Source organism: Gambusia affinis, linkage group LG21 (assembly GCF_019740435.1).
Source record: "Gambusia affinis linkage group LG21, SWU_Gaff_1.0, whole genome shotgun sequence".
Classification (NCBI taxonomy): domain Eukaryota; kingdom Metazoa; phylum Chordata; class Actinopteri; order Cyprinodontiformes; family Poeciliidae; genus Gambusia; species Gambusia affinis.
Genome location: NC_057888.1, coordinates 19502539 through 19530290, shown reverse-complemented (window position 1 = coordinate 19530290; position 27752 = coordinate 19502539). Strand labels below are relative to the sequence as shown.

The 27752-nt window shown below is 41.9% G+C and overlaps 1 pseudogene; it reads right to left on the bottom strand.

The window, feature by feature from the left end:
* LOC122824679 overlaps positions 1 to 20100 on the bottom strand; it is a 37985-nt pseudogene extending 17885 nt beyond the window's left edge.
* Between the last annotated feature and the right edge of the window lie 7652 nt (positions 20101 to 27752).

Below are 27752 nucleotides of genomic sequence, written 5' to 3'. Positions count from 1 at the left end.
AGCAACAAGCTCTGGAAGTCAGAAAAGAATCAGTTCCAACAGGACACCACAAAATTGTTTCCTGAACATCAAGCCCTTCAGTATTAAGATATGAAGTTATTTTTACTGCTGAAGAATGAAGTGTTAAAGTTATTTCCAATTTAATCTGTCTGAGTGATCACATATAGAAAAGGGATCAGAAAAAGGAGGAAGGAATCCTCAGGTGTTCCCAGTCAGTCTAGGATGCTGCTGCATCCAAATTAATATTCCCCGTATGTCCTGTCAAATCTGTCATAGATTTACTTGTCTGTGGTTTGGGCTAACAAGGATACAGCTGTCTGTCAGTTCTGCCTCCTGAACCTTGGCTCTGATATGCAAACCAAACAGGTCTGTGTCAGAACAACAAGAATCCAATCAAACACTTCAGGAAACATCTCCATCCAAAGCAGAGCTTTAAATAAGAGAAGTTGACATTGATTTCCTCTGACTTCCTTCAGTCACAGACTCAGATCACAAGTCTGGATCTAAACAGCTGGCATGCTCTTATAGGAATACAGGTTTGATGAAAGTTTTGATTGGAAGACAGACGGACAGAAACAGAGCTCTGATTTTACTGCCTCCTGTCCGCTATGGCCTGCTTTGCCTGAGCCAGAAAAACTCACTACATTAGGATGAATGCTATCTGTGGAAGGAAACAACAGTGTTCTGGGTGATGTTCTCATACCTTGAGGTACTTCACCAGTTTCTGGACCTGCCAGTATTCAGACTGCAGTTCAGTGCTGGTGTCAGGACGTCGCTCTGTCTGCTCCTCTTCCTCGTCACTTTCACTGGAGCTCTCGCTGAAATGCTCCTCTGAGAAGGATGCTACTATGCTTCTCCTGAACACAAACAGCACATCTGTGACTGTAGGTAACCACATTTACAGGAGTCAGAGAGGATCCATTTCAGACAAAGGGATGGGCTGTAGCATCATGATTCATTCTGGGAGTTTAAATGGATAAACAGCCTGGCCATCCCACACTAGAGCACCCATTATCTATATTCATATTTAAGTTTCAAGTTAGAACTTCCACGAGGTCTAAGCAGCGGGAAAACACATCAGAATAATGTCACAGGAGGACTGGAGCTGTCATCATACAGAGAGCAAAGACTTGTTGAGCCATTTATGCAACCACAACTGCAGATGTTTCTTTAAAACTGCAGAGCTGGTTAGATCAGGAAAACTGGGCACTGTGGACCAATGAAATCTGCTCCAGGTTCAAATGAGAGGTGGTTCCAATAAACAGCCAGATTGCATTTCCAGGGAGAAGATTATCAGAGAGAGGAAGCTCATCTGAGTGGTTTTCAGGATGCGGCAGATGAACACTCAACGAAGCTTCTCCAAAGCAACCAGAACTGTGGTGTCCTGCTGTGGTGGGAGCTGATGAGTGGACCGACCCTGGAGTCTTGACTGAACGGACAGAGAACGTGGCCAACAAAGAAAGCAGTCAGAGACGGTGGTTTAAATCAACTTTGAATCAACTTTAAAATGCCCGGTCTCCCACCAACGTTAACTTTGTTTGAGGAGTTTAGAGAAGTTCCTGTGTTGTGCATGGATAATACTTCTAGAAAGCGAGGTGCAGTCCTATGAATGATCTTGTGTTGAATCTGTCCAAAAATAGGGAGCAAGTGAAGAGAGTAGTGACGCCGTCATATTTTCTGACTGAAAACGCAAAAGAGTCTCTGTTTCATTCTTTCCTGATTGCCAGCGGCAGCAAACAGAGTGGATACGTCTCCTCCCATAAGTTGTCGGTCAGTTGAGAGAGTCGATGAGGATGCAAATGTTGGTGATTTTGGTACAGAAAAAACCCCAAGAACCTATTCTTCTACATCTGGCAGATTGATATTAGAAAGGTGAATAAACACTTCAGGAGTTTTATTTCATCAGGAAAAAGTAAAAGGTGAGAACAGCTCTGTATTCTCCTGCTGTATTTTAAGAACCGAACGGAACAAAACAAAGGGAGCTTTGGTTTCCTTCAGTGTTTCTGACCATCTCTTGTTCATTTATTGGGAATTTATTTCTATCACAACTTATGCTGCAGCTGCCATGTAAACATTTGCTGTAGTTATAGTCAGAGTTACAAATTCCAGCACCTTTGCTGCTTTCATTTAACAAAACACGAGCTTCTTTCTTCTGCGATGCTGTAAACTGGGAACATTTTCACCTGTGCAGCAAAAACTTTCCTTTGTAGACCCAGACAGGGAAATGATAATCTGTAACACTTACCTTCTCTGGGAAGCTGTAAGTCCAATTGAAGATGCTGCTGTGATTCCACCCTTCATCATGGACTTGGTTTTGGATCCCAAACGTTTCCTCTCTGCAAAGCTCATGGTGATGTCCTCTTCTTCTGCTGAACTGCAATAATTTCAAATAGGAGTCATTATGACCGCTTCTACTTTTTATCATCATCATTTATTAACAATCTGAGACAAGGCTGGTACTTTTTAGCCACTGAGATCCTTTCAACTTCAGCCAGTTTCTCCTCCACTGTGTCCACTTATAAAAGGCTCCAGCTGCAACAGCTCAGCTCTTTCTAGATCTATTTATCAGTCAGAGACCAGATGTGATCGCTGGGATTTTTCACAACTTCTCTTGGTTTGGTGTCTGTAATTGGGCAGACAGGGTTTCCACACTCTGAAGTCTTTATTCACTCTGATCACTGAGCCATCAGGAATATTACCACTGATATTCATAAAGCATCCAATCATCTCTTCATAAAGAGTGACTGCTGGCAGGCATGCTGAGCAGATGTGGAGGGAGCTCAGCATCCTTCTGCTCCAAAGCTCCTCTGCACTAACAGAGGGATCACTGCCTCGCTCTCTTCATGGTAGTCTGGTCAAATTTAAAGCCACTTTTCTTACATCACTTCTCACTTACCTACACATATTCAGCACACCAAGATTCCTCCATCTATGACATGGTTCACGTTTCCTCCTGCCGTACAGAGCTTGCTGTACTTTCTCCCACTCTCGTTCTTCAGGCGTCTTGGGTTGGGCTTGTTCTATTTCATAATCCAGGTGTGCAACGTGAATACTCTTACGAGGTTTCTGTTCTACAAAATACTGATGGTGACAGAAAAAGACAGAGGTTAAAAATAGAGAACAAAGATTCCCTTTTATCAAATAGAATTAAATCTTGATGGAACAAATCTGTAAAGTTTGTCTGTAAAACTCTGAAAATGAAACTTATTAAACCCAAATGATCAGTTTGATTCCTGTTACTTGTGAAGATGTTTTCTGAATATTGTCCCAACCAACATCAGAGTTTATTTATATTTCATTGTTGGACAAAAAGGATATTAATGTCTAACAAAGTGTTGTCATGTCAGTCCAAGAAGAGTGAAATGAAAACAACAGAGCAGTTATTAGAGGCAAACGAGAAACCCTGAACTCCCATAAAATCCCTTGTGAACAATCTGCAGGCCTGCATCAGGACTGGGTCTTTACTGAGGAACTGCAACAAAAGAACATGTTCCCAAAGATTCCCAAAGCACAAATCCCTCTTTAATCATCTGAATAACATCAAACGTCTCCCATTCCTCAGAATCCAACTAAAAGCTCCCAGCTCAGTCTGATCTGAGTTGCTGTTCTTCATGGTCTGATTCTGGTTCTGGTTCTGGAGGATTTGAAACTCTAACAGCAAACTTTACAACCTGTAGAAAAATGCCAATGTGTCCGTATGAATGGAGAGCAGGTCACAGTTTAATCACAGACACCTGCAGGAACAGCTCAGACTCTGATTGGCTGTTAGGAGCTGCACATTGTTAAGGGCAGGAAGAGGAATGAACGTGTAAGTTTGCAGGTTGGGTTCACCATCAGCTGGAACCAAGCACGGCCATCGTCTCTCATTAAACACAAAGTGACTCGCTACTGGAAACATACAAGTCAATTCACCCAACCACAGACTAACAGGAGGACTTTATTAGGCCAACCAAAATTCTGTAATTCTCTTATATGTGAAATGGACAAAAGCCATGTGTTTGCTGAAGGGAACACTCCCTAGAATAAAATCAAACTCTGTTCCAGATGCTTTTAAAATGCTGTAAGTGAGAGTGATGTCGGAGAGTTCTGAGCACTAAAACCTATTTTATTGGTAGGTGTCCTAACGTCCCCTCTGGGCTCCTCTGGTCCAGAACTGCTGGTTAAACTTCAGCAACAAGCAGAAATGTTTGGAGATCAGCTGCTGGTGTCTCTGGCTGCTGCTTTGTGGGTTTGAGCTTCTGCTTTGTGGGTTTGAGCTTGTGCTTTGCCATCAGGGGAGGAGCTGCAATGATGCAACTTTGTTTCCTCAATTAGAACCTGAAGAGAGCCTGTCCATAAGAATGACTGTGATTCCTAAATACCTCCCAGATATCATGCTTGTTGTTCCATTTCACTAGAATCATCAACAAACAACTTCTTTAAAATATCCTGCAGGGATAAAAACCTAAACTAACAGGACAGTGAGCTGCATGGATCAAAACAATGAAGGGATCTAAGGGGAACAGATCCAGACAATGATTTGTTCCACCACAGACTCCTTCACAGTTAGTTTTACTGCAGTTCTCCATCATTTTTATCTTCCTCAGGCTTTAGGCATCACCCTCCACACAGAACTCATAAAACATTAAAGCCTAAATGTCTTTTTTAATCGTGGCTCACTCTGGCACTGCTCATTGGTTTGCTGAAGTCTCTACTAACCTCACAAATATCTATGATGGCACCTCCAGGTCTGTCAACAGCTGAAGGAAATGAACTGAGAACCAACAGGTGACTATTTGCAGATCAGCAGTTCCTTGAGGAACATTTCAGTTCTTTATCCTCTCCTTTCCACTCAAACATTCAGACGTTCATCCTTTAAAGTCATCTTTCTAAGGTTCGTCTTACAGAAAGTAGTCGACTCTTTGACTCATTTTCAACCCAATACTTGAGCAAATAAAAAACAACATCCTGTCTGGGGAACCTGCCTGTGAAGTTTTCATTTATAGTATTCTAATGTTCTGTGTAGATCCAACACAGCTTCATTCCCTCTGCTGAGACGCCTTTCTAGATGATTCAAAATCAAATCAAATCAAACTTTATTTGTATAGCACATTTCAGCAGCAAGGCATTTCAAAGTGCTTTACATCAAATCAAACACAATGCAACATAGAATTAACAAGAAAAAAAAAAAATAGGTAAGTGTGAAGGTTTTAACCAACAACTGTCTGCAAAAACTGGATGGGTTCAAGGACTGAAAAGAAAAGATCCACAAACAGAATCTCTGAAAGATCTTCTTAATCTCCTTATAATGCTTCAGATCCTCAACATCTCTGTAGATACACATTCATTCTCACTGATGCGTGACAGCAGTAATAATCAAACCAAATGTAGTTTTGTTGCTTGAGACACAGGCTATTCACTTTTTTTTTCGCTTATATGCATCACAGTTTTTAGAAATCCAATTAAATATCTGTTATGACGATCTCCATTTATTGAGAATTATGTCATTAATAAAAGGATTTTTCTAAAAACTTTTCCTTCAGCTTAAAACCAGAGTTGATCCTCAGAAATCAGGTGGAGAGCATGAAAGAAAACTTCAAGCATCCGATGATCCTGTGATGATGGCACATTTTCCATCAACAGTGTGAGGAAGAGAACCCAAGATCAAATTTCTAAATGATTAATAGAGTTTAAGAACAGATGGAGTCCATTATTGAGGTCATCTGTTATGTTGTCAAATTACTCCAGTAGGAAATAGAACTACTGAATAAAACACACATATTTCAGTGTCTGGAACTGAGGAAAATCTGCCTCTATGCTATGTGTGTATATTGGCTAAAACCAGCCTTTACTGTTTTCACTGAACTTGGAAGAAAGCAGATCAGAAATGTTTCAACCCGGTGACAACCACACAGTAGCTTGCTGGCATAGAAGAGCCCAGTGACTGATTCTTCACTCCTCACTCTGTTCAGCCACTGAACAGCAGAGCAACAGCAGATCAAAGCTTCTTCATGGACAAAGAGGAATTATTTATCCCCCAAACAGGTTTGAGAAAAGACGTGTTGGTGTGTAGGCTTAGAAGCATCTTTTTCACTCTACCTGTTTTCTCATGTACTCTTCAAAATGTGGAGATACCCTCTTTAGAAGAGTTGTTATGTCTTCATAAGAATCACCTTGTTTCTCATAGAGACTCTCGTCTTCTTCTTTGTCCAACCCCTGTGGCAAAAACATGAAACAAAATATAATCATTAATTATAATAAAGCAGTGATTCAAACCAAACAGCTGGAGCTTAAAACAGTCTCTACCTATCAGCACATGAAACATTTCATTTCTTTTTTCTTGTTTATTTAATGCATAAAAACTGAAAATCGCAGCATTTGTTTTTCTACAAAAGCAAACAAACAGTTCTAAAATTAAATTTTTGTTTCCAGTTCAGTAAAAATCAGATAATGATGATATGAGACAGAAAAGGGGATAATCTGGTGACCCTTTCAGTTTCTGACAGATTTAAAACTCTGTTCTCGATTAAGGAACATGGAACTCATTATGTTTCATGACCAATTTGAACTACATTTTATGATTTTGATGAAAAACTGAACTTTAATACACTGATTTACCTGACCTGATAAACCGTTTCAACTGTTTTACTGCCTGATGCTGCTGCTGCTTCTTCTACTCTTACCGCATTAAGATAGACTCCAGTAGAGCTGCAGGTGATGTACAGGGTCTCAGCGTCACATGGCTCAATAACAACGTAACAAATCTCACCGAGCAGCTGTCTCCAAGGTGGAGCACGACAGCCGTTTGGAAATTCATAGTCTGAAAGAAAAAAGAAACAGACTTAACGTGAGCATAGAGGGCCATTTAGAACCTGCAGGAATCTCCCAGCAGACGTCCTACAGAGGAACTGAGGAAGATGGGAAGTCAAAGAAAACCAAGGATGGAAATAGAAGCTTGGGAAACTGATGGTGATAATATAGAAGCTCTGAGGAGAGCAGCTCTGGATCATGAATCACATTTTCATTTCTAATGTAAATCATCCACTAAGAACCTCAGCCCCACAGTTACACTGCATCACTTCAACTTCAGCTTGGAGAGTTCTTGAATTGATTCTGTATTTGTGGCTGAAAGGACACAGAAATGTTTTCTACCTTCTTATATTGATCTGCAGCAACAGCAGTAGCTGCATTTCCATCAGTCACATAATTGCACAATTTTACAATTTGTAGAATAATTTGCTTAATAGAAACACAGCAATCTTGGAAAAAAACAAAACAACTTATTTTTCGATAAACCATTTAAAAATGCACACATTTTTAACGGAAACACAGTTGGTGTCTAAACTTCCTTTAATGATCAAACTTCCTGAATCTTTCATTCTGCTGATTTATCCCAAATGAAAACAACTACATGCATCTTAAAACTGAGACATAATGTTGGCTTCATGAGAACCAATCAGCTCTGATCTAAATGAGTCTCAGTAAACAAACCCTGATACCTCTGAGAAGATTTCCATATCACTGCTTGGACTTCTTATGCTCACAAACCTGTAATTGTGGCTTTGGAATAATGTGGTTCGCTTGTATTTAAAGGGGTTGAGGCCTCGGTGCCACTGTTTTCTTTGGAGGGGACAGACTTTTGTCAAATATAGCAGCATTGTGAGATTTATGGCCATAAAACTTGAGGAGAAACCCAAAGTCAAACTCTGCATACAGGAGTTGAACATTTTGGAGGTTTTTCTGGTTCTAGTTCTGCTCAGAACTCGACTCCTTTTTCAGAAAAAGTAAAGCTTAATGTGAACACAAAACATCTTTGAGAAAATCACATCATCATAAACTGGGATATTTTTAGCTGCTCTGATTGGCCGGTTTTAATACAGGTTGTCAATTTATGTAAAAATAGAAGAACGATAATAAAACCATGGCAGCAACACTTTACATACAGTAAAACCTTGTAGGAAATGCATGAAGGCTGCTGTGAGGATGTATCTGATTCATCCTGACCTGCTGGTGAGAAGAACATGAGGATGAAGAGAGAAAACTGAGATGGAGACGGATGTTGAGTGGAAGATGGGAAATGGAAAAGGTGGGAAGAGAAGCTGATGGGAGGAGAAAGAGGACAGCATGTCGGAGTCCGAGGTGAGTCAGAGCTGGTTCCCTTGGAGAGAGAAAAGAGACTTTTCCTGCAAACAGACACATTCATTCTGCCTGGAGACAAACTCTGTTGTTCATCCCCTCATTTATTCTGGGCCCAGCAGAGAGCAGCTCTGTTGTTCTGATTGTTGTTGTTTTGCTGGTCTTAGCAAAAACAGTGCTTGAACTACTAGGTTTAAACTTTGATCCTTTATAATGTTCGAACAGGTTTTACTTGTTTCAGAAGAAAAGTAAGCAAAGTGAGCTCTTATTACCATCTACATGTCGGCTGAGCTGCAGTTCATTTTCTCCAAGGCAGAACTCACATGTTTGACCCTTAGTTATGGTTTTCTTTAAGAGCCTCAGTTAACCCCTCACTGTGCACTAACATGCAGCCACAGCAGGCTGCAGGTATGCAGCAATATCAGCCTCAGCAGGCGGCAAGAACAGAGATTCATGACTGAGAAACATTGATGGTCCTCTGCTGACCCATGTTGGATTTACAGAAGGAGGAATTTCTGTCTGACCGTTCTATCTAAAAACACAGGAAGGGTGTTTTACAAGAAAACTAAATGTACTGGCAAATGGTAAACTGCATTCAACTGTATAATAGCCAATGTGCTCCAATGTAATTATTCAAACATTTACTGAAGCAGGTTGGATTTGTGAGGCATTTGTGTCATTTAAGTTCAAGAAGCTGAAATTCCAGGGGAGAGATAAAAAAAAGAAGTTTCTATAATTAGAGAAAACTAAAAGTTTTCTTTTATCCTTGATCACATTAAAAGCCTTGTAGAGCTCAGCATCTTGAGGCATTTCTTTCCTATCTTAAAGCAGTAATCTAAGGCAAAACCTGATCCTCAGATAATGGCTGTCAGTAACCCATTAGACCCAAACAGGAATGTGTCCAGAGCTCCAACAAGGAAAAGCAGCTCTTAGGGAGTATTTCTCCCACCACTTTGCTGTTTAAGAAGTTGGAACGTGAGAAGATATTTCTGTTGAACAGACCAAGACATCCAGCTTCGTTTCAGCCTTGAAGCAGGACCTTCAGATGAATGAGAACCCTCAGCAGAGTGGTCAGAGCATCAAGCAGCCAGACTTTAACCTGACAACATTTCTCCTCCTCAGAAAGCTCCAGTTTCTGGAAGGAACAGCTCCACTTCCTCATCATATAACTGTTTGTGAACCAGTCCCTGTTGACCACCACTCATTATGGCCAAAGGCTGAAAAGCTCCCCATCCACTGCAGAACCACTCCCTGTCATCAACACCTACTGAGGCCTGACATGGAGGTTCTGACCGTCGGCTCGGAGGATTCCCTTTGGTTCTGCTGCCTTTGCTTAATGAGTCCCCAAACGTTTCTCTCTGACACTTTTACACATTAGAAGGTTCTTTCTTCACTCATTTCATGTTGACCTCATGCTGTACTTCCTCATCAGCACCTCAAAGGTCCACAAGTCCTCTCACTGGAGGATAAAAGTCTCTGGCACTGGTGTTGTGCTTTATGGTTTGTTTGTCTTCAGACTCGGCCACATGGTTTCTCTCACCAGGCAGACTGATTGGTCAGTTTATGATGTTGGATGGAACCGACTTTTTTACAGATCCGTTCTCTGTTCACTGGCTGGGCCTCAGCAGAACCTGGTAGCACCGTCTGCTGCCTGCTCAACTCATAATATCCTGGCGTCCTCTGTGGACCAGTGGTTCTTTACTGGAAATGACATCAGCTCATAAAGGGACAGGCCTCATTACACAATCACTCTGCTTCTTGTTGGTTTTCTTAACCAAGAAGAAAGTCTGACATCCCTCTTTCATTTGGTCATGCTCTGAATCTTTCTGTCATGACTGATTTTGTTTTCATTATCAGGTGAATTCCCATCATGCCTCTCTTTGGGCTGGTGGCCCATTAAACCAGGACAAGTTGCTGAATAGAATCACAGACCAGCAAACAGTCAAAATATATGCAGCTACCCTCAGAGAACATTGAACGCATCATGACAATAAGTTACTCCATGGAGTCTTAAATAGAGAGACTGGGTCGGTTTAAAAGTCAGAAAAAGTTCCTCCGGGCCGACTAGTCACTTTAATTTGACTTGGACAAACAATGATATCATGGTAAAGTTAAGAAGTCGAGGAATTTGTGTCCCTGATGGATCTTGGAACTTCAGTTGGAATAATATGCATCTGTTAAACACCTTCAACTATTCGACTCATCATTTTCAAAGATGCTCATTGAAAGTTAAGATACCCGTCATCGCTGACCGTCTTCAGTTTCTCTTCAGTTCACTTTCAGATGACTGTCAGCTGCAGACTTGAGGTGATGCTGAGGCTGATCAGCTGGAGAACACGGAGGTGGTGGAAACTCCAGGCCTGATGCTCCATCTGTCAGCAACATCATCTCCAGGTCCATTTACCACAAAATGAGGAAAACGGAGCGTCCCAGGCCGGTTTCTGTGGTAAAGTAAAGGTAATGGACTGAGTCGCCACATGAAAGGCTGGGGAAAAGACAGGATAGAGAAAGAAGAGAGAAAGAGCAGCAGGAGCCTCAGAAAGAAAAAGCCCAGAGTTCTCAGCAGGAGTCCTTCTGATGCGAACGCTGAACAATTAGACACATTATCCAGACAGAGCTCCTCAGACTGGGCCCTGGTTGGGACACGGTCCGTAAATAAAAATGATTGCAGCATATATGGAGACGGGAGACGGAGACATTTCAGTTTAATGGTTTCTAAAACGCATCAGGGGAACGCTGAAAGACCCACTATGGCAGCTCTCTCAGACTGGGCCGGGCTTTTGGCTGTTTGGCTCTCCGGCTGTTTCCACCTTCTGCTAAACAATGGCTTTTCATAGATTTATGGAGATGAATATGAATCCATCACACAGAAACCAAGAGCCTCATCAGACCTTTCTAACACAGCAACATGAATCTCCTGGATCTGAGATACAAACAGAGCTTTTCTTCTAAGTATTCAGACTTCCAGCGCGTTCTGTTAAAGCGTTCTGGTCGTCAGGAGGAGGAGCAGATTTTTGATTTGGTGGCTGTTCATGACCAAGCTGGGGAAGTCATTGGCTGCTCTTTACTCACACAGCAGCTCACTTTTCAAAGGACATCAGAGAAACATGAAGAAAGGGAAAACAGGGATTTGTTATCTTAACTCAGTTAAGGCCAGACGGCCTCCTTTCTCTGCATTCAATGAAGATTTATGAAAGCTTCCCATTCCTGTGCTTATATTGTGCAGTGCCATTTAATACATTACATGTAAAGTACACACATAGTTTTAAAGCATCATCGCTCATGTTAAGTACCTTGGTATATGTGGCTGATCCTGTCTGTTCATTAACCAACCTGATCTGTGAACACATGTTTCTGTCATCTTCAACTGGAAGTAAATGAAGAGCAACATCTGGGCCGACGCAACACACTCCTCATGGAACAAGCTGACGGCATTTCAATAACTGACGAGCAGAACCAGAGGGTCCATCAGTACCAATGATAACAGTCCATCAGAAACTCATTGGAAGAAAAAATGCATGTCTGAAGAGTCCAGAAACACTTTTTACAGCAATCTGAGTGGAATCAAAACACAGCTCAGATTTCTTAAAGTGAAACGGAGTCAAAAAACACAGAAAAGTCGGAGCAGATGAAATACTTGGTCATTTAACACACGACTTTAACTGACCTGAGTTGGACAATGGAGGCAAAAATCTAAGAGGTTTGAGGCAGATTCCTTAAATCTACAACCAAACATCTTTGGCTCTCATCTTGTGGTAAAACTGAACATCTTATTGTCATGGTTTTGTTTAAATATCTGATGCACATTTACTTAGGAGAAGACCAGAGAAAGATCTCAGAAAGTTCCTTAAGCAATGTAAATGGTGGAGCTCCTGGTCTGGGAGGTGTAGCTGGAAGTTTGGGACGGTGGGTCATTGAGGTGGTGAGGACAAAGTGAACGGGGAAAATGTGAAGTAGATGATTGAGCAGGAGAATCTGAGCTTATTGAGAGATGCAGAGGTGAAGGACAGGCCAGGAGGTTGGTCTGTGGCCAGAAGCTGCTCTAGAATATCTGCTGGTTTTCTGCTTCAGAATAGAAAAGCTTCACAGCTAAATTGAAAGAGTCTGTGGTTTCCCAGCATTAAGAGGAAACAGTGAGGAGTGTATATTTATTGGTCAGAGATAACAGCAGACAGAACTTATTAATTTGCAGTTCATGGAGCAGCATAGCCCTGTTGAAGCACTAAAGATTGTCCTGAGGCCAAAAACTCTCACTGCAGTGTTTTTGTGTATTTCTAATGGTTTTCTATACTGCATTATGTCTGTTCTATGGTTTAATGATGGCTTTCTGTAAGAAAATCCTCCTCATGGACTGTATAATCTGTCAGCCCTTTGCTGGCAGTGTGTCCAGATATTGACATTTAGTAGTCGGACACAACGATTCATCAGGAGGACACCTGCTTCACTGCTGTACTAAAACTCACCTGCTCTTTGTGGAAACCAAACCAGCCAGAGATTTTTGGTGGAACGCATTAAGTTTTCTTTCTTCCAAGCTACATGTTCACTGATGTAATAAAGAGTCAAATACGAGGCCGACTCGTTATTTGACACAGAAGAGGATTTCCTCTGGGAAAGCTCTTCAAGCTGAGCACACGGTTGTTGTGGCCTCTTATTTGGGAGCTGAGAGTATCGTTTCTGCTGCTGCAATGAGCCACAACACAAACAAGTTCATCTCCTCTCCTTCACTGGGCTGCCTATAATTTCACAGAGGACATTTCCACTCGTCCAGCCCACATCACAGCTCTGCCACTCATCCCTCCGACTCAGTGAAAAACATTGCATGCCTCCACCTCCACCGCAGCATACCCTAAATATAACACCTCCTCCAACAGCGCCACCACCCTCCACTCCTGCTCTCTGCATGCTGGGATTGTCTGCGTTCACTCAGGACCACAAAACTTCCTCCATGTCCAACTCTGGATGGATGTTTGCGGCACTTCTTCTTCATCATCATCCCTCTGAGCTTTACAACTTGCACTTTAATTAGTTGGCCACAAATATGGAAGCAAAGCGACGGCGCTGGGGCCAGTTTCAGAGAGAGGGGCCCCAGAGCAGAGGAGGAACCCCAGCCGGAGACCTGGGGCCCACTGTCTGGAGATCAGTTACCAGCACAGGGCCCGGCCCCGTCATCAGCAGCAAACAGAGTCTCTGAGTTACAGAGACTCTCAGCTGACAGCAAACTGCCGCACTCTGCCCCTAGTGGACAGGAGAGCCTCGCTGAATAACTGTGCAGCGTTGGGAGTAGAGCGTTTTGCATGTTTGTGTATTTGCGTCCGGGTTTCTACTCTTTCTAGAAACAGTCCAAACGTAACGTAAATGTTCAGCAAAACCCGCAGAAAAAAACATTCGTTTCCTTGAAGATTCTTCAGGATCTTGTAGTTCTCAGCTGGAAAAAGGAAATACGGCAGCAAACATTTTGATTAGTTGCAGGAGGAAAAGCACAAAGTGACTAGGAGTCAAATGAGTGATGGGTTCACAGCAGGGTTCTGTTGTTGCTGCTGCAGCCTCACACTGATCCTACAGAACCGGAGCCGTTTGTTCCTGAACTCGTCCTGCTTGTTGGACGGCTGCAGGTTATGACCAAACATGCTTTAGAACTTGAACAGAATTTGACCTCAGTTCCAGTGAAAGTCTCCAACTTTCCTTCCTCCACAGAGAAATCAACCAGTTTCACAGAGGAGCTGAAGAAAAGAAAAAGAAAAAAAAAAGCTCTTTTTCTCCGACTGCTGCGGGTCAGCTGGACTCTCCACCCGCAGAATAAGTGGGAGCAGACAGACTGACATGCCGAATAATGTTTTTTTTTTTTTTTTTTTTTTTTTTTACAGTGGCTCATATGAAAAACCAGGAGAATTAAACTCAGAGAGCAGATTCATTTGGTTCATTAAAGACCTCTGAACTGAAAGCCTCTGATGGTTTATTCACCTGTCTCATAATAATAATAATAACTGGAAACAAAGACGGAGATCTTTTTTTTTCTCTGGCAGAACCTGGAGCCTCTTTGACATCCCCCGTGTTCTCCACTCTCCCTCTGTCTGAAAAGCAGACACAAATCTCCTCATTAATTCACAAACACGTTCTCTTACAAGACTTAATGAGTGAAGATGGAGCAGAAAGAAGAAAATCATCTTGTATAAATCTGTTCCTTTCTCTATTATTATTCAAATAAATGTTCGTGTCCACATACATTAAATCAACAAACGATCATTTTTCTCATCGTTAACTCAGAGGTTGGGGTGCTGTGGTGAGGCGGGGGTCAAGCACCACCCCCATAAGGGGGCGTTAGTCATTGATGCCTAGGTCGCTGGTTCGATTCCCGCCCTGGTGACCTTTGCTGCATTTGTTCCCTCTCTCTCTTTACCTACTTTGCTGTCTCAGCCCTTTCAAATAAAGGCCACTAGGGCCAAAAAAACAACAACCCTCAAACGTGTTCAAGTTTCTTTTCTTATAAAGTGTTTTGAATTCACTCATAGTGGAGCATTTCTTTTCAACTCCTCATCCAAACTGTTTCATAGTTTTAACGATACGCACAGCTTTACTTTCCAAATCGTATTGTCACGTGAGAACTTCTGTAAGACACCAAAGGAGCATTTCTGTCATCTGCCAACACTGGAATGTGGACAAAATGCTAATCTGCGTCCAACACGATGTGAGCAAACCGGCTGGCAGCTCAGGTTGGGGTTGCCAGGCAGGTTTCAAAGCTGAGGTCATAGGTCAGGACGGACGGACGGACGAAGGAGCAGAGTGGTCGGCTGATTTATTCAGATCAGGAAGTGGAGTTCGTTTGGACTCGGGTTGAGGAACGTGGGAGGAATGCAGCGCTGCTGTTTGACCCGGGTTCTGTTGTTGTAGCCGTGAAGGTGGCAGAGCGCAGTAATAGAGGCTCTGTAGTGATCCTTATCTCAGTGGTGCAGACAGTCAATCCAGCAGGAACCAGACCTGCACACACAGGCTGAGGGGGAAACATGGAGCCAGTGGATCAGGGAGACCAACACAGAGGAGGTCCAACAGAACCAGCAGCTCCAGTCTGAAGCCAAAGCCAGCAATAAAGCAGATGTGCTGCTGTTTTCTCTGAGCTGAGCTCCTGGGTTTCTCTCTTGCTTTAGCACTAAAAGTGTCAGACTGAGAAGCGCCAAAGTCACCAAAAGCTGGACGTAGAGATGCTCACGCGGGACAGAATGAACAGCACCCGCTAACGTTGACCTGTGGGTCAGAACGTCTGCCCACATTATAACTTATATCTCGAAAACGAAACCTGCAGTGATGACGATTTTAACGGCACAAACGGAGCACTAAAGAAGTATCCCACTATGGTTTGTCTTGGAGCAACATGAGGGGGATGGTGACCTCTTTTTTAATATCTCAGCAGCACAAACAAAAATTTATTGGCACAAATGGAGCACTAACCACTCTGTGTATTTGCTGGATTTTTTTTTTTGTTTGTTTGTTTTTTGATGGGTGGAGTGTTGGCTTCTCTCAGCTGGGCACAGGTCACACAGCCAAAGGCTGTATGTCCAGCTTTTGGCCACTTCGGCACTTCATGTAAGACTGCTGCTTCATGACAGCAAAAGAGACATGAGCAGCCTGCAGCTTTTCATCAACACAAGCTTTAAAGGGGCAGCAGTGTGAGAATGTTTAGCTGCGCATCATGTTATGATGTTATTCTCTCTTTAAAAATGTACCTGGAGTGTTGCTATGAAACTCCACAATTGTGAAATTGTGCTTTTTTTTGACAAATTTTTTCACATATTTGTAATGCAATTACGACGAGATATGGGCCAGTTCTGGAAAAACAGAGACGGGTGTTAAAAATCCGACAAGTCTGACCAGAAGAAGAAGGACAGCAGATCGACAGAAATAAACCAGAGTCTTTCTTCCTTCACTTCACTGAGTGTCCAAATGTCCACAGAACTGAACAGGTGGGACGGGTTCAGCTTTTTGATTAACAGTTCAACCTGATGAAGCCCATAATCTGAGTACTAAGGCACGGCCAATCAGGCGACAGCTTGGAGCAGAGAAATAAAGGAGGGAAACGTTCTCCACCTTCTAGATTAGAAGTTTCTAAAAAATAATAATAATAAAATAAACTCCTGAAATATTCAACTGAAGCTGCTGGAACAGATGTGTGAGCTTTCCCTTGATTAATGGAAACAATGAAGAGATTCCAAGTGAAAACTTGAGGAATGTTGTTTGTCCATTTCTGTCTGATTTTTGTTCTCGTCAGAAACCTAAAAAGGGAAAACGAGGAGAAGTCGACAGCTAGAGAACGGAGCATCAGGCAGAGATTTAGAGCTTCACTGCTGCACCTGGTTCAGCTCATTGTTCCAACATTTACTGCCAACGCTCGTCTTCCAACCACAAACCCAGAAGGAGGAACCACTAAATTCGCCACATCATTGTGAAGCTCTTTGGAGAGCCTAGCAGCAGCTGCTGCTCCAGGCAGGTGCTACCAGTTCCATCATCTAGACAGGTTTAAAGGACACAGAGCGAGAGCTGCAGGAGGTCAGAGCGTTTAATGGGACTGATTGATGCGAGCTCTGCACCGTCTGTCCCTCTGAGAGCTAAATTAAGGACTGCATGTTTCTCCTGGATCATGGAAGACTGAGGCCCATCCATCTGGAGCTTCTGGACTCCCAGAGCTCACACATCTAGAAGTGTTTGAGGAGTTTCATTAAAATAGTTTCTACAGAGCCAAGTCTGACAGCAGCAGAGTGTGAGGAGAGCAGTGACTTCACTGATTACCATCAGGCTCTTTACTCACCCACTAGGACCACCAGACGGTGTTTAGCTCCGCTCTGCCTTTATAAAAACAGAAATAGTAATAATAATTACTTGTTATTTTGGTTTAGAATAACAAGATCATTCTAGACCAGCTGTTGGTGAAAACTTGTCCCACAGAAGCTCATCAGTTGAAGAAACCTCTCAGATCCAGTTGGATCTTTGATGGAGTTTTTTCATTTCAATTTTTTTTTTTTTTTTTTATTATTTAAGACACAACAGTCACATTCTGTTTGTTAAAGTTTTCGCACACTTTCCAGGTTTGGGAAGAAACCTGGCTTACGTTTGGTACAAGAAAATCTGAACGATTAATGTAAAACAGCTAAAACTACACTGCAAAAAACACAAACTCTAACAAAGTATTTTTGTTTTTGACTGGTTTGTAGTGGAGATTTCTCTTCACATTTAAAGGAAGAAAAAACTTACTTATAAGTAAATGTTCATCAAGATATACTAGCTTAAGTCTAATTCTTGAATATTGATGAAAGCACTTGTTCCATTGGCAGATTCTTTTTACTCATAACTTGGGGAAATATCTTGTTATAAGTGAAATAATCTGCCAATATAATAGTATTTTTTTTCATCAAACAAGCTCCTATGTTTTGCTGAAAAGTTACTTATAAATTAGTTTTGTCATTTCAAGTGTGATAAGATATTTGCAGTAGAAACTAGACCCAAAGATATTTGGTAATTCTTTGTGTTTTTCCAGTGTTGAGGCAATACCACTTTACAACTGCAAGTATTTCTGCTTTAAATCACCAGATTTAGCTGAACTGCAACCTCTGAGTGACACAAAGACTCCTTAATTGACTGATTCATTGTGCAAATGCTGATCTCATAATGATTTAAAGTATTAAAAGCAGACATTTATATTTATTAGATGTTGCTGAAACCTGAAAAGTTATAAATCTCTCTGTCTGCTTGTTGCCTTTAACTGAGACTTTATTTCACTTTTATGATTTCATTATACTTTAATCAGTAATAAATAAAAAGTCAGATACATGATGCAGAACGAATGAAGCGAAATGAAATGATGAAGTGAGTGGCTAAATAACAGCCGGCCTCATACTTTCCACAACATACTTTCAGACAGCTGTTTCTCTGCCGACAAACAGCTCAGTCACATTTTTCTCTGCTTGTTCTTTTCCAAACAGTCCCTTAATAAGAGACGGACCTGCCGACCAACGCTGAGCTCCAGATGAAACACGCTGTAAGTCACAGCAGCACAGCAACACTGCTTTTGGAGAAGCTCGTGTGTGTAGAAGAAGCAGTGAAGGCACGCGGCCTGGATATAGTCTTACACTGAACTGAGGCAGACTTTGTTCCACTCTGGCCAAGCTGTGGCTTTCATGGTCTGTGCCATCTCTCCTGTGAGTAATCTACTCATTCAGCACCAGAACTCCTTTTCCCTCCCCCTCACAGTGGAAAACATCCCCCCACTCATCTACATTTCTCCTGTAAAAAAGCCATCAAACTGGAACTTATAGACAAAACTGGCATAATCACAACGACCAATCAGAGAGGAGCGTTAGGGATATCCCTTTGAAAGCGAAGAGACGGGTTCTGAAGATTTAGACGCAAAAAAAACACAATGGTCACTCATTCAGCTCAATGTAAACAATCTGCTCGCTGATTAAGCTTTGAGTCAAACTATGAAACTTAATTCTGTTCACCACGCTGCCACCTCTCTTAATCAGAGTGAACAGGGTCCAGTGTTATACTGAAATTAGACCATAGCAACTATTTTATTCCAGTTGAAGAAGGTCCCACCAGTACGAGAGGATTAGGGCCTTCTGACTTTTGGTCTCAGAAGATTGTCAGAATTCTGAGAATAAAAGTCAAAATCCTATTTTATATTTTTATTTTTTCCATTAGCCCTAATCGTCTTCTGTACATTGGAGCCATGACGTTCAGGATGACATCGGCTTCAGGTTTCTGCAGCTTCTCTCCAGAAGAAATCAACAGGAACTGCTTGAAGAGCCAGAACAGTTATTCTTAAAGGAACATTTCATCTTTTGTTGGACAAGACAATAGAGACAGACATTGACATGATCTAGTCCGGATGGATTGACTCATGTACAAATGAAATGATGGACATTTGGGAAGAAAACCCTCTGTCACCAGACGGCAACGTGTAAGAGGATGATTCAAGGAGAAAGCTTGAGAGAAGGAGATAAATGTAGGATACACATGCCACTATGATCCAGTATCTGCCTCCTCAGTGAATTGGGTCAAATCAGAATTGTTCTAGCTATCTACTGTGGTAGCTAGATATCTAACTGTCTAGCTAACTGGATAGTTAGGTAGATAAGCAGCTAGCAAGATTGACAGGCAACTAGCTAGCTAGATATTGAGAAAGGTAGCTAGATAGTTGGATAGGCAATCGTCTAGCTACATAGCTAGCTAGCACTCTATACAGCATTCTTAAGATACATAAAACACATAAAAAATATTTTTTTAAATTTAATTTAAAAGCAGAACAGTGATCTTGGAGGGGTTTTCTGAGTCTTACTGTAGAATGTTTCCTGCTGTAAGTGAAGAAAATGCCAAATCTGGAAACGAGAAGTACTCAGATGGAGTTATTTGGAGGAGAAATAAGGAGATGGATTTATTTAATTCAGCAGAGACATGAGGTGTAACTGAAGGAGAGCCACAGAGCTCTCTTGGAAGCCGTCCGCAGCTCCTCTGAGCCCAGTTTCCAGTCTGATAATGTCTCACAGCCATGTAGGAAATTTAGCAAGTGTGTAAGGAAAGCAGGCGGCGGCCTCTCTCTGTGAGCTGAAGCTACAAACTACCCGCTCAGACTCCAACGTACTGAGAGCCACTACAACCCTGGACCAGGAAAACAAACGTCTACAACTGTGAAGCAGAGAGAGAAAAGTTGATCCGAAGAGAAACCGTCACAAAGCCTGACAGCAGAGAGCAGCATCAGGTCTTCCAGACGTCACATGGAGGCCATCAGTAAACGACAAGCAGCCATTTTCCCTCCAATCACAACTCATTTCACTCAAAGAGTGGTGAGGGTAAAATGAAAGTGAGACAAAGAGGAAAAAGCTCCCAGGGAAAGCAGCTGCTGTAGTGAGGGACCCTCCATCAGGGGCCCGGGGCCTAACCGTGGGCTCCGGAACCATCCTGGTTCTCCTCCTCAGACTGAATGGAGACAACATCCATGGAGGTAACCAGACATGGCATTGGGGGATGAAGTGAGCATTATGTTCTCGGCTCAATGCTGCGGTTTGACGCTGTAACACTTAGTCCAGGTGGTGGGCACCAAATGTGGGAAACATTAGCAGCTCTTCCTGCCTTGTTACACATCCAGACTACAGGAATGGTTGGAAGGATGAGGAGGCCAGGGAGGAGTGGAGGCTTTCCATTCTGTCAGCCATTATTATTGCAACATGGAAGAAAAGGAAGAGAAGACCTGCAGTTCTTCTAATCTGAGGGTAGACAGGAGAACGGCTGTTCGATTCTAGGAAAACATGATATTTTGATGTGAAAACTGTAATTTTACAATATTTAGTAATAAAAGGAGAACAAAATATTGAGCAGATAGAAATAGAACTAAAATTCATCCATTGCTTTTACTTGTTTGACATCAAATAAACAAGAGAACAGGATCAAGAGGGAAACCCAGACATCTCTCTTCTCATCTGCAGTTGGATTCATGTGAACAACAAGTAGAACCTCTTTCAATTTAATATTTAACTTCAGGTTAATTCTGACTCTTTGTCTATTCTTGAAAAGCTGTAATTCCTTAACGTTTACCTTTTTCTTCATACGTAGCTTTGATTAAAAGAGTGTGTGTGTTCCCTTTGTTGTGTTCACAGCAGAAATATAACATAATTCATCTCTGGCAGTAAAATATTGAAGTCATTCTCCAAACATTTCCGGCCCAAACTCTACTGTACGAGTTCTCCAAATGTTCCTCCTACAACTGTAACAACAGACGTCTGCAGAAATGATTACGGTTCTGCACTGAAGTGAAGTTCAGGTCCTGATCTTTGTGAATGCATCCAGCATCTGTTTCCAGGAGCAGCCTACATACCTGGTCTGATAGCTGCTCTGACCTTCTGACAGATTCTAGGTTTAGCTGGGGTTAGACCAAATGATGCTCCACATCTTTAATCAGTTTCTGCAGCGGTCATCCCAGTGTTTAAACTGGGTTATCTGGGGAGAAGAGACTCACAGAGGATGAGGGAAATGGTCTCCAAACCAACTCTTACAGGCTTACATGGTGGAATAATGTTCCAGATCTGAGGTTGCTAAAAGTCTATTTGCGTCAGAAGCAATCTGTGTTTCCCCTCTATGTTTCATCCCGCAGCTCTACGGGTTTAGAGACGTCTCATCTCAGAACGATGCTGGTCGACCCAGAAGCTGCTGCTGGGTTAGTGAAAAAGAATAAAACTCACACTGACAAAATAAGTGGCTCAGAATGTTGGGGAAACCTTAAAGCCACAGTCAACAAGGTTCAATGAAAACAACCTGTGAGAACGAAAATTACATAAATATGATATTTGCAAATATGATCCAAGATGGCTACAGGAAAATCAGGCCAAATCTCCGTTTCAGAATAAATGGGGACGTTTAGCAAACCAGTAAAGAAATCCACTGTAATCCTGGTGTTTGAACTTGATTTTAAGCTATTAATTCTGAGAACGGTTCCACTGTATATACAAAAAAAAAACTCCTCTGGTTCGTTCACCATACAGCTGCATTGCCGATAGTTCCTCTAATGCCACAAAGGTTCCTCCTCTGAAGTGATCAAACAGAAATAGGGATGGTTCCAGAAGTCAAAGCACAAAAAGGAGTCAGACATCATCCAAAACAATTAAAATATCAGAGGTTCTGTTGGGTTGGGAGCACAATCCATGAAAGGTTTTCTATGCAATTCTATGCAGTTTAGCTTTAATTTGTGATCTTTTATCTCCATCAAATTTATTGACAGAATCTGACTTGATGTTGTGTTTTTGATGTTGATTCTATGTTGCATTGTGTTTTTGTGTTTGATTTGATGTAAAGCACTTTGAAATGCCTTGCTGCTGAAATGTGCTATACAAATAAAGTTTGATTGATTGATTGATTTGATTAAACAGCCTCCAAACTTTGCTTTTAACTCCAAACCTTCCAGACTCTAGTTGAGTTTCCATTGGTCATATAATTGTGCAATTTGACATTTCAGAAATAAATCTGCTTAACGGATTTTGCCAATTAAAAAAAAATATATATACACATTTTTCGTTTTAAAGTTTTAGCCTCGGAGGAGGCGGTGGTGGTTTTGACAGTATCAAAATCGGTTTAGTTTGCAAAAACTGCAATCGAAACGCATGTTTCACGTCACACGAGTCACATGATCAACAACAGGATTTTGCCACTGGCGCAGACTAGTTGGAGGCTGACGGCGCGGCACGATTTTTACTGACTTATCGCGTGAACAAACTTACTCACGTGATTTGAATTGTGTTTGTTTACTCAATGGAAACACCGCAATTGCTGCAAAATTGCATCTGTTTGACATTGGCAGAACATCGTCAAAGTTTTGCGCACATTAGTCAAAAAAACTGAGCCAGTGATAAAAGCCGGAAGAAATAAAATAATAAATACTGAAACCTTCAACTGCCGCCTTTATTCCCCTTCAGTAACATTGGAAAAACATCTGTAGCTTCTAGAGTTCCAAACCTTTGAGAACGGGCCAACGTTACATCCAACCGGCTGGAAAGCGGCGCAGCAGAACCCACCCAGAGGACGTGTTATCAGAACCTTCAGGGGCTTTTCTCCTCTTCAGTTTCTTTTATTCACTTAAGCCTCGCTATGGGCTGAAGTCGAGAAACGCCGCTGAGCTACTGGAGGACTGGATGTTGTTCGGGTCGTAAAGAGGAAGGGGAGAGCCCTGAGGTAACCGAGGTAACCGAGGTAACCGAGGTCAAGTGGAGGACAGAGTGAGGATAAACTGGAACAGAACAGAGGAGAAAGAGCTGAATACCTGGCAAAATATGAAGTATGATTTGATGCTGTGTGAGGAGAAGAATCTAAGGTCACTCATCTACTGATCTCATCCTTGGTATAAAGATCAAATAGGAGAGGAAAGCATCGCAATACAGACAAATATAGATACATTTAAAAAGAAATAACTACATACATCTATATTCCAGAAGGATGAGAAAAAGAGGATTCTTCAAGAAGAAACTGCAAAGTGATAATTAAAATATGAACTTTTGTTTTACAGAGGACAGAACTGGAAGCAGCTCTCTGGAAAGGCCTGAAGAACCACTACAGGTAATTATCATGGAGTTTGACTAGGACCAAATGAACCCAGAACAGACCCACGAGCGTCCAGACCAAAGAATCAGTCGTAGTCACTAAATTAAAATATTTCAGGAAGTCTGACTAAATGAAACACAGTATGTAGATTAATTAAACGCTGAAGGACGTTTCCAAGACTTTGGCTCTGGCAGAAACAAAGCTCATGAAAATGAATGACAGTTTCCTAAATAGCATCCTATTTACAAACCGTATTAAATCCTGCCTTCAGTTGTTTCATCCAAATACATCCCTCATTGTATGCGTCTACATATTTATTTATTTAAATAAATGTGTAGTGAGTGGAAGGTACCTGTATATAGGTTATTTTAATCTGACAAACGATCCTCATCAAAACAAATATTATAATTGATTGAATATGACTGTAGAACGCAGGCAGTGCCTTGAACCCAAATCCAACCAGAACTATTATCAGAGTTGTGTTCAGAGGCTTTACAGGGATCACCAACTCATACTTCATTCATATCATGTGTAAAGTGCTTGTTGTTCTTCCTGTGGTGGCAGATTAATGAGTTCCTGAGTGGAGCTGTGGATCCAGGATACAACCTCACACTTACTGACCTGTCATGGTTTATAAGATTTCTAAGCAAGCCTGGCCTCTCTGTCCTCATTTCAAGGTTACAAATTGGTCATGTTCACACTCTTGTTATTCTAAAATATGACTAAAAGAAAAGCTGACTTTGTAATTTAACGCCTTGAAATTGGGCTTCTGTCTCTTTAAGAAACTCATGCTCTTTCTGAAACTGCGCCTCCAGGAAGTCATCGCAACATGGCTCCTCTATTAACGCTTTAACAACGTTTTTACCAGCACTGCACTGAGAAGTAGCTCCAATAGTGAGCTCAGCAGAGGCGCTGTTCCACCAGGTGTTTGCTACTTGCTGCTGGCTAGTCTGAAGGAGCAGAGAGGGGACGTGGCGAGGGACAGCTGCTCTGTGAGACGGAAGCTTGAAAACTGCAGCTCTGAGGAGGAGCTTCATCCTCAGGAACTAGCCCCATCAAAGGCCACGGGACACGAAAAGATGTCTCCAACGTGCATGAAAGAATCAAGGCAACATTCTTGGCTTGTTTTTGATGAGGGAAGAACATTATCACATGAAGCTGAGAAAAGTCGATTTTACATGGTGGGATTAGGAGAAAGTACTTATTGTTCAAAACGTTGACAGATTTGATGTGTAATGAACCAATTCTTTAGTTGTTTTTTTAATAGATTTTAAGTTGTAAGAGGTCTAATTGTCTGAGAGACAATGACCGACTGTAACCGAAAAGGGATTTTGATTAAAAGCACTTTACCAGAGAGGAACGATATAACACAACCTCCTCCTGCTGGAATGAGACATTTTAAGTCAAACCGCATTTCTAACAGGATGAGATGTGATTTGGGAGAGAAAAGATGAAACGAAGCTTTAAGAGCAAACAATAAGGACAACAGGAGAACGAGAAAGATATCTTAAATACTTCCCAGAGCTGCCTTATTATTCTGTACAAGGCTTTCATCTGCTGCCTATCTGAACAGGAACGGTTCACATTGTCTAATGGCCTCCTGGCCTTGTACATGAGCATTCCTGCTCTAATGAAGCACCATGTGATAACAGAGCAGGATGGAGATCAGGCAGAAACGGTCTGTCTGAGAACACTGAGATCCTGGAAGGCAACCTGGCCAGTTCAGAGAGCCATTTATCCTGACATCCAAGGAGACATTTGGGGAGCAAAAGACACTGAGCTGAAGCTGGGGTCTGAAAGGAGTACAACCTCTGTTCTCCCATGCCTGCTGCTAATTCACCACAGAAGATGACAGATGGAGGCGATGAGGGCAGCATTTGAATAGATGGAAGCGCAGAGGGAAGAGGATGTGCTGCTGGTTAGAGGACCAATCAGATCTGAAGACACATCAGCCCCGAGCAACAATCAGACATGTTGTAAACAAAGGTTGAGCCAAACTGTTTCAATGAAGCTAAAATAAAGAATCAAGCAGATGTTATTTATAATCTGTTGACAGAAGCGAACGTTGGCTGGACTGCAGGAAATAAGATGAGCCCAAGTTGTTCCAGAGCTCTCTACTTTGTAAGCTGTATTTGATGCTTCCACTGCGCAATCTGGGAAACTATTTCACCTTCTGTGTTTCAGTGTGAAAACCCCGTCTCACTGTTTGCTATGGAAAACAACCCGATCCACAGCAGCACCGTTCAGATTTATGGATTAAACCTAAGCTGTCCAAACCTTTTGGCCATGAACAACAAAACTGCTACAATGACGTTTCTATGTAAGCATTTTACACTTTACTAATAATTTAATTGTGCCTCACTTTGCTCTAGCAATTGCTCGCTCTACAATAATCCGCAGTCGAACAATAGTCTGGGTCTCCTCTGTCACTTTCCTGCTGAACTGGCCAGGATGCCTAAATGGTGGAATGATGAGTTTGGCTCCAACTTCATGAAGGAGGTCTTGAATGAGGAAGCCTTTATCTGCCATGACTTCATCTCCCAGCTCAAGCAGCGGAAGGACTCCACTGACCTCCGTTATTTCGTTGTCTGAGATGCAGCCTGTGTACAACGGTGAAATAAATGTCATCAGCTCACAGGGAGCAACTCCGATCAGTCCGTTCAGAGTGGCGTGGTTCTTGTGGGTAGAGAACGTTTCAGACTGTAAGGTGAGGGATGATGACGTCTCCAGAGCAAGTTCTGTACAGTCCAAGATGACACGGACATTTGGAGAGAACTTCAGAAATCTCTGAGGCATACTGGCTTTTACCTTCACACGACTAATCCACAAGTTGATGGAAGAGAAAACAATGAAGGGGTAGTTGGCCCAAGTGATGGTCACTCGGCTGACAGTAGCTATGCTGACTTGAAACATGTTAGCAATGAGCTGCTCCTTCATGCCCATTGCTACCCTGAGTACATCAGCAACTCAACAATCAGAGGCAAGCAGCAGGCAGGGCTGCATGCTTCCTCTCCAAGTTTCTGTGCTCTCGTCCAGCACACAAGCCACGATGCGGAGGGTGCAGTGGACTCCCAGAAGATCCGGAACACACATTCAGATGGAAATTTGGTATAGAATCGGATTTGGTCATCAGAGGCACAGTAGAGGCCAAAAAGTGTGGCAGACAAATCCACTGTTTGAAGTCTGGCCTCCAACTCCTTGATATAATCTAGAGCTTCATCAAGTGCCCCTATAAAACCACAAAATAAAATAGCATAACATACGGTGAGCAAGAAGTTTTAATTATATAGATGTAACATTACTTCTGTGAAAATCAATACATGTTGTGAGTCGGAGCATGTATGTATATAGCCATTGACTTAATCTCTCCACAAAATACATAACTACCACATATTCTCATAATAATGACTTCATTATTATATGATTATAATAATAATCAAATTATGATAGTAATACTTATATTTGACTGAAATTATCTTACATGGCAAATGTATACAATGTATTACCTTAACTTGACGTTTACCTGCGGGTGGATGTACCACATAATCATGGTAGCATCTTCAGCCTGGCTAGCTTTCTGAGAGAAGACAAGCTGCCGTTTCCTAGCCCTCTCAAAAGCAGACTCTCTCGTTGTTGGTGCAGTGAAGTTATTCCAGGCAAAAAAGGGAAGGAACAGCTCCACTTGTAAGGCGGCTGGTGGTGGATCTGCTAACAAAATCCTCCAGTGTGAAGTGGCGGCTACGCACGAAAGTCTTTATGCATTGTGAAAATCTTTTTAGAGTCAAAGCAGAAGAAGTAGAAACAACTGCGCCGAGTTAGCTTTAATGCTAACGTTATAGCCACCGGAAGTTGTCATTCCCCACATCCGCTTTAAAACGCGGCAGGGTGAAAAAGGTCTATTGGGTAAAAAACGACACTTTTAATTGACTTTTTATGCAAATTTTATTGCTACATAGCATTAAATTGTTGTTACTTACCAAATAACGCAAAGGTGACCCTTTAAATTACACTTTTAATGCAATATTGCATTATTTAGTAAATGGCACTTTATGACAACAGTCATAAACATTCATAATGACTCCTTCATGTTCATGACAGGCGTCATGTCAGTTTTATGCACATTCCTTTGAATAAAGATTTTACCAGATTGGTAAACCACTGTAGATTTGAAGTATAGAAAGAGTTTTTAGCAGCTGTTTTTAACTGTTTCCAAATTTTTTTGGGATGATTTTGGGTTAGAATATTTTTAGGCCAAATTTAGCAACAAGAATTGGACATGTGTAGTTTTTTTTTTTTTTTTTTTTTTTTTGCTAAGGTGTTTGCTATTTTCACAACACATTTTTTGTTAATGTTATCATTACATTACCGTAGGCCAGATATGATTCATTCCAGGACCTGACCGGGCCGCACCTTAGACACCCCTGGATTAGACCATGAGATGTGATCTGATCTTCAGCCAGGGAGGAAAACTGACCTCTGTCTGACCTCACATCCCTGGAAGTAGCCCTGAGTTATGAGCACAGAGTGTAACTAATAACTCAACAGTTTGACTAAAAGCATGAAAT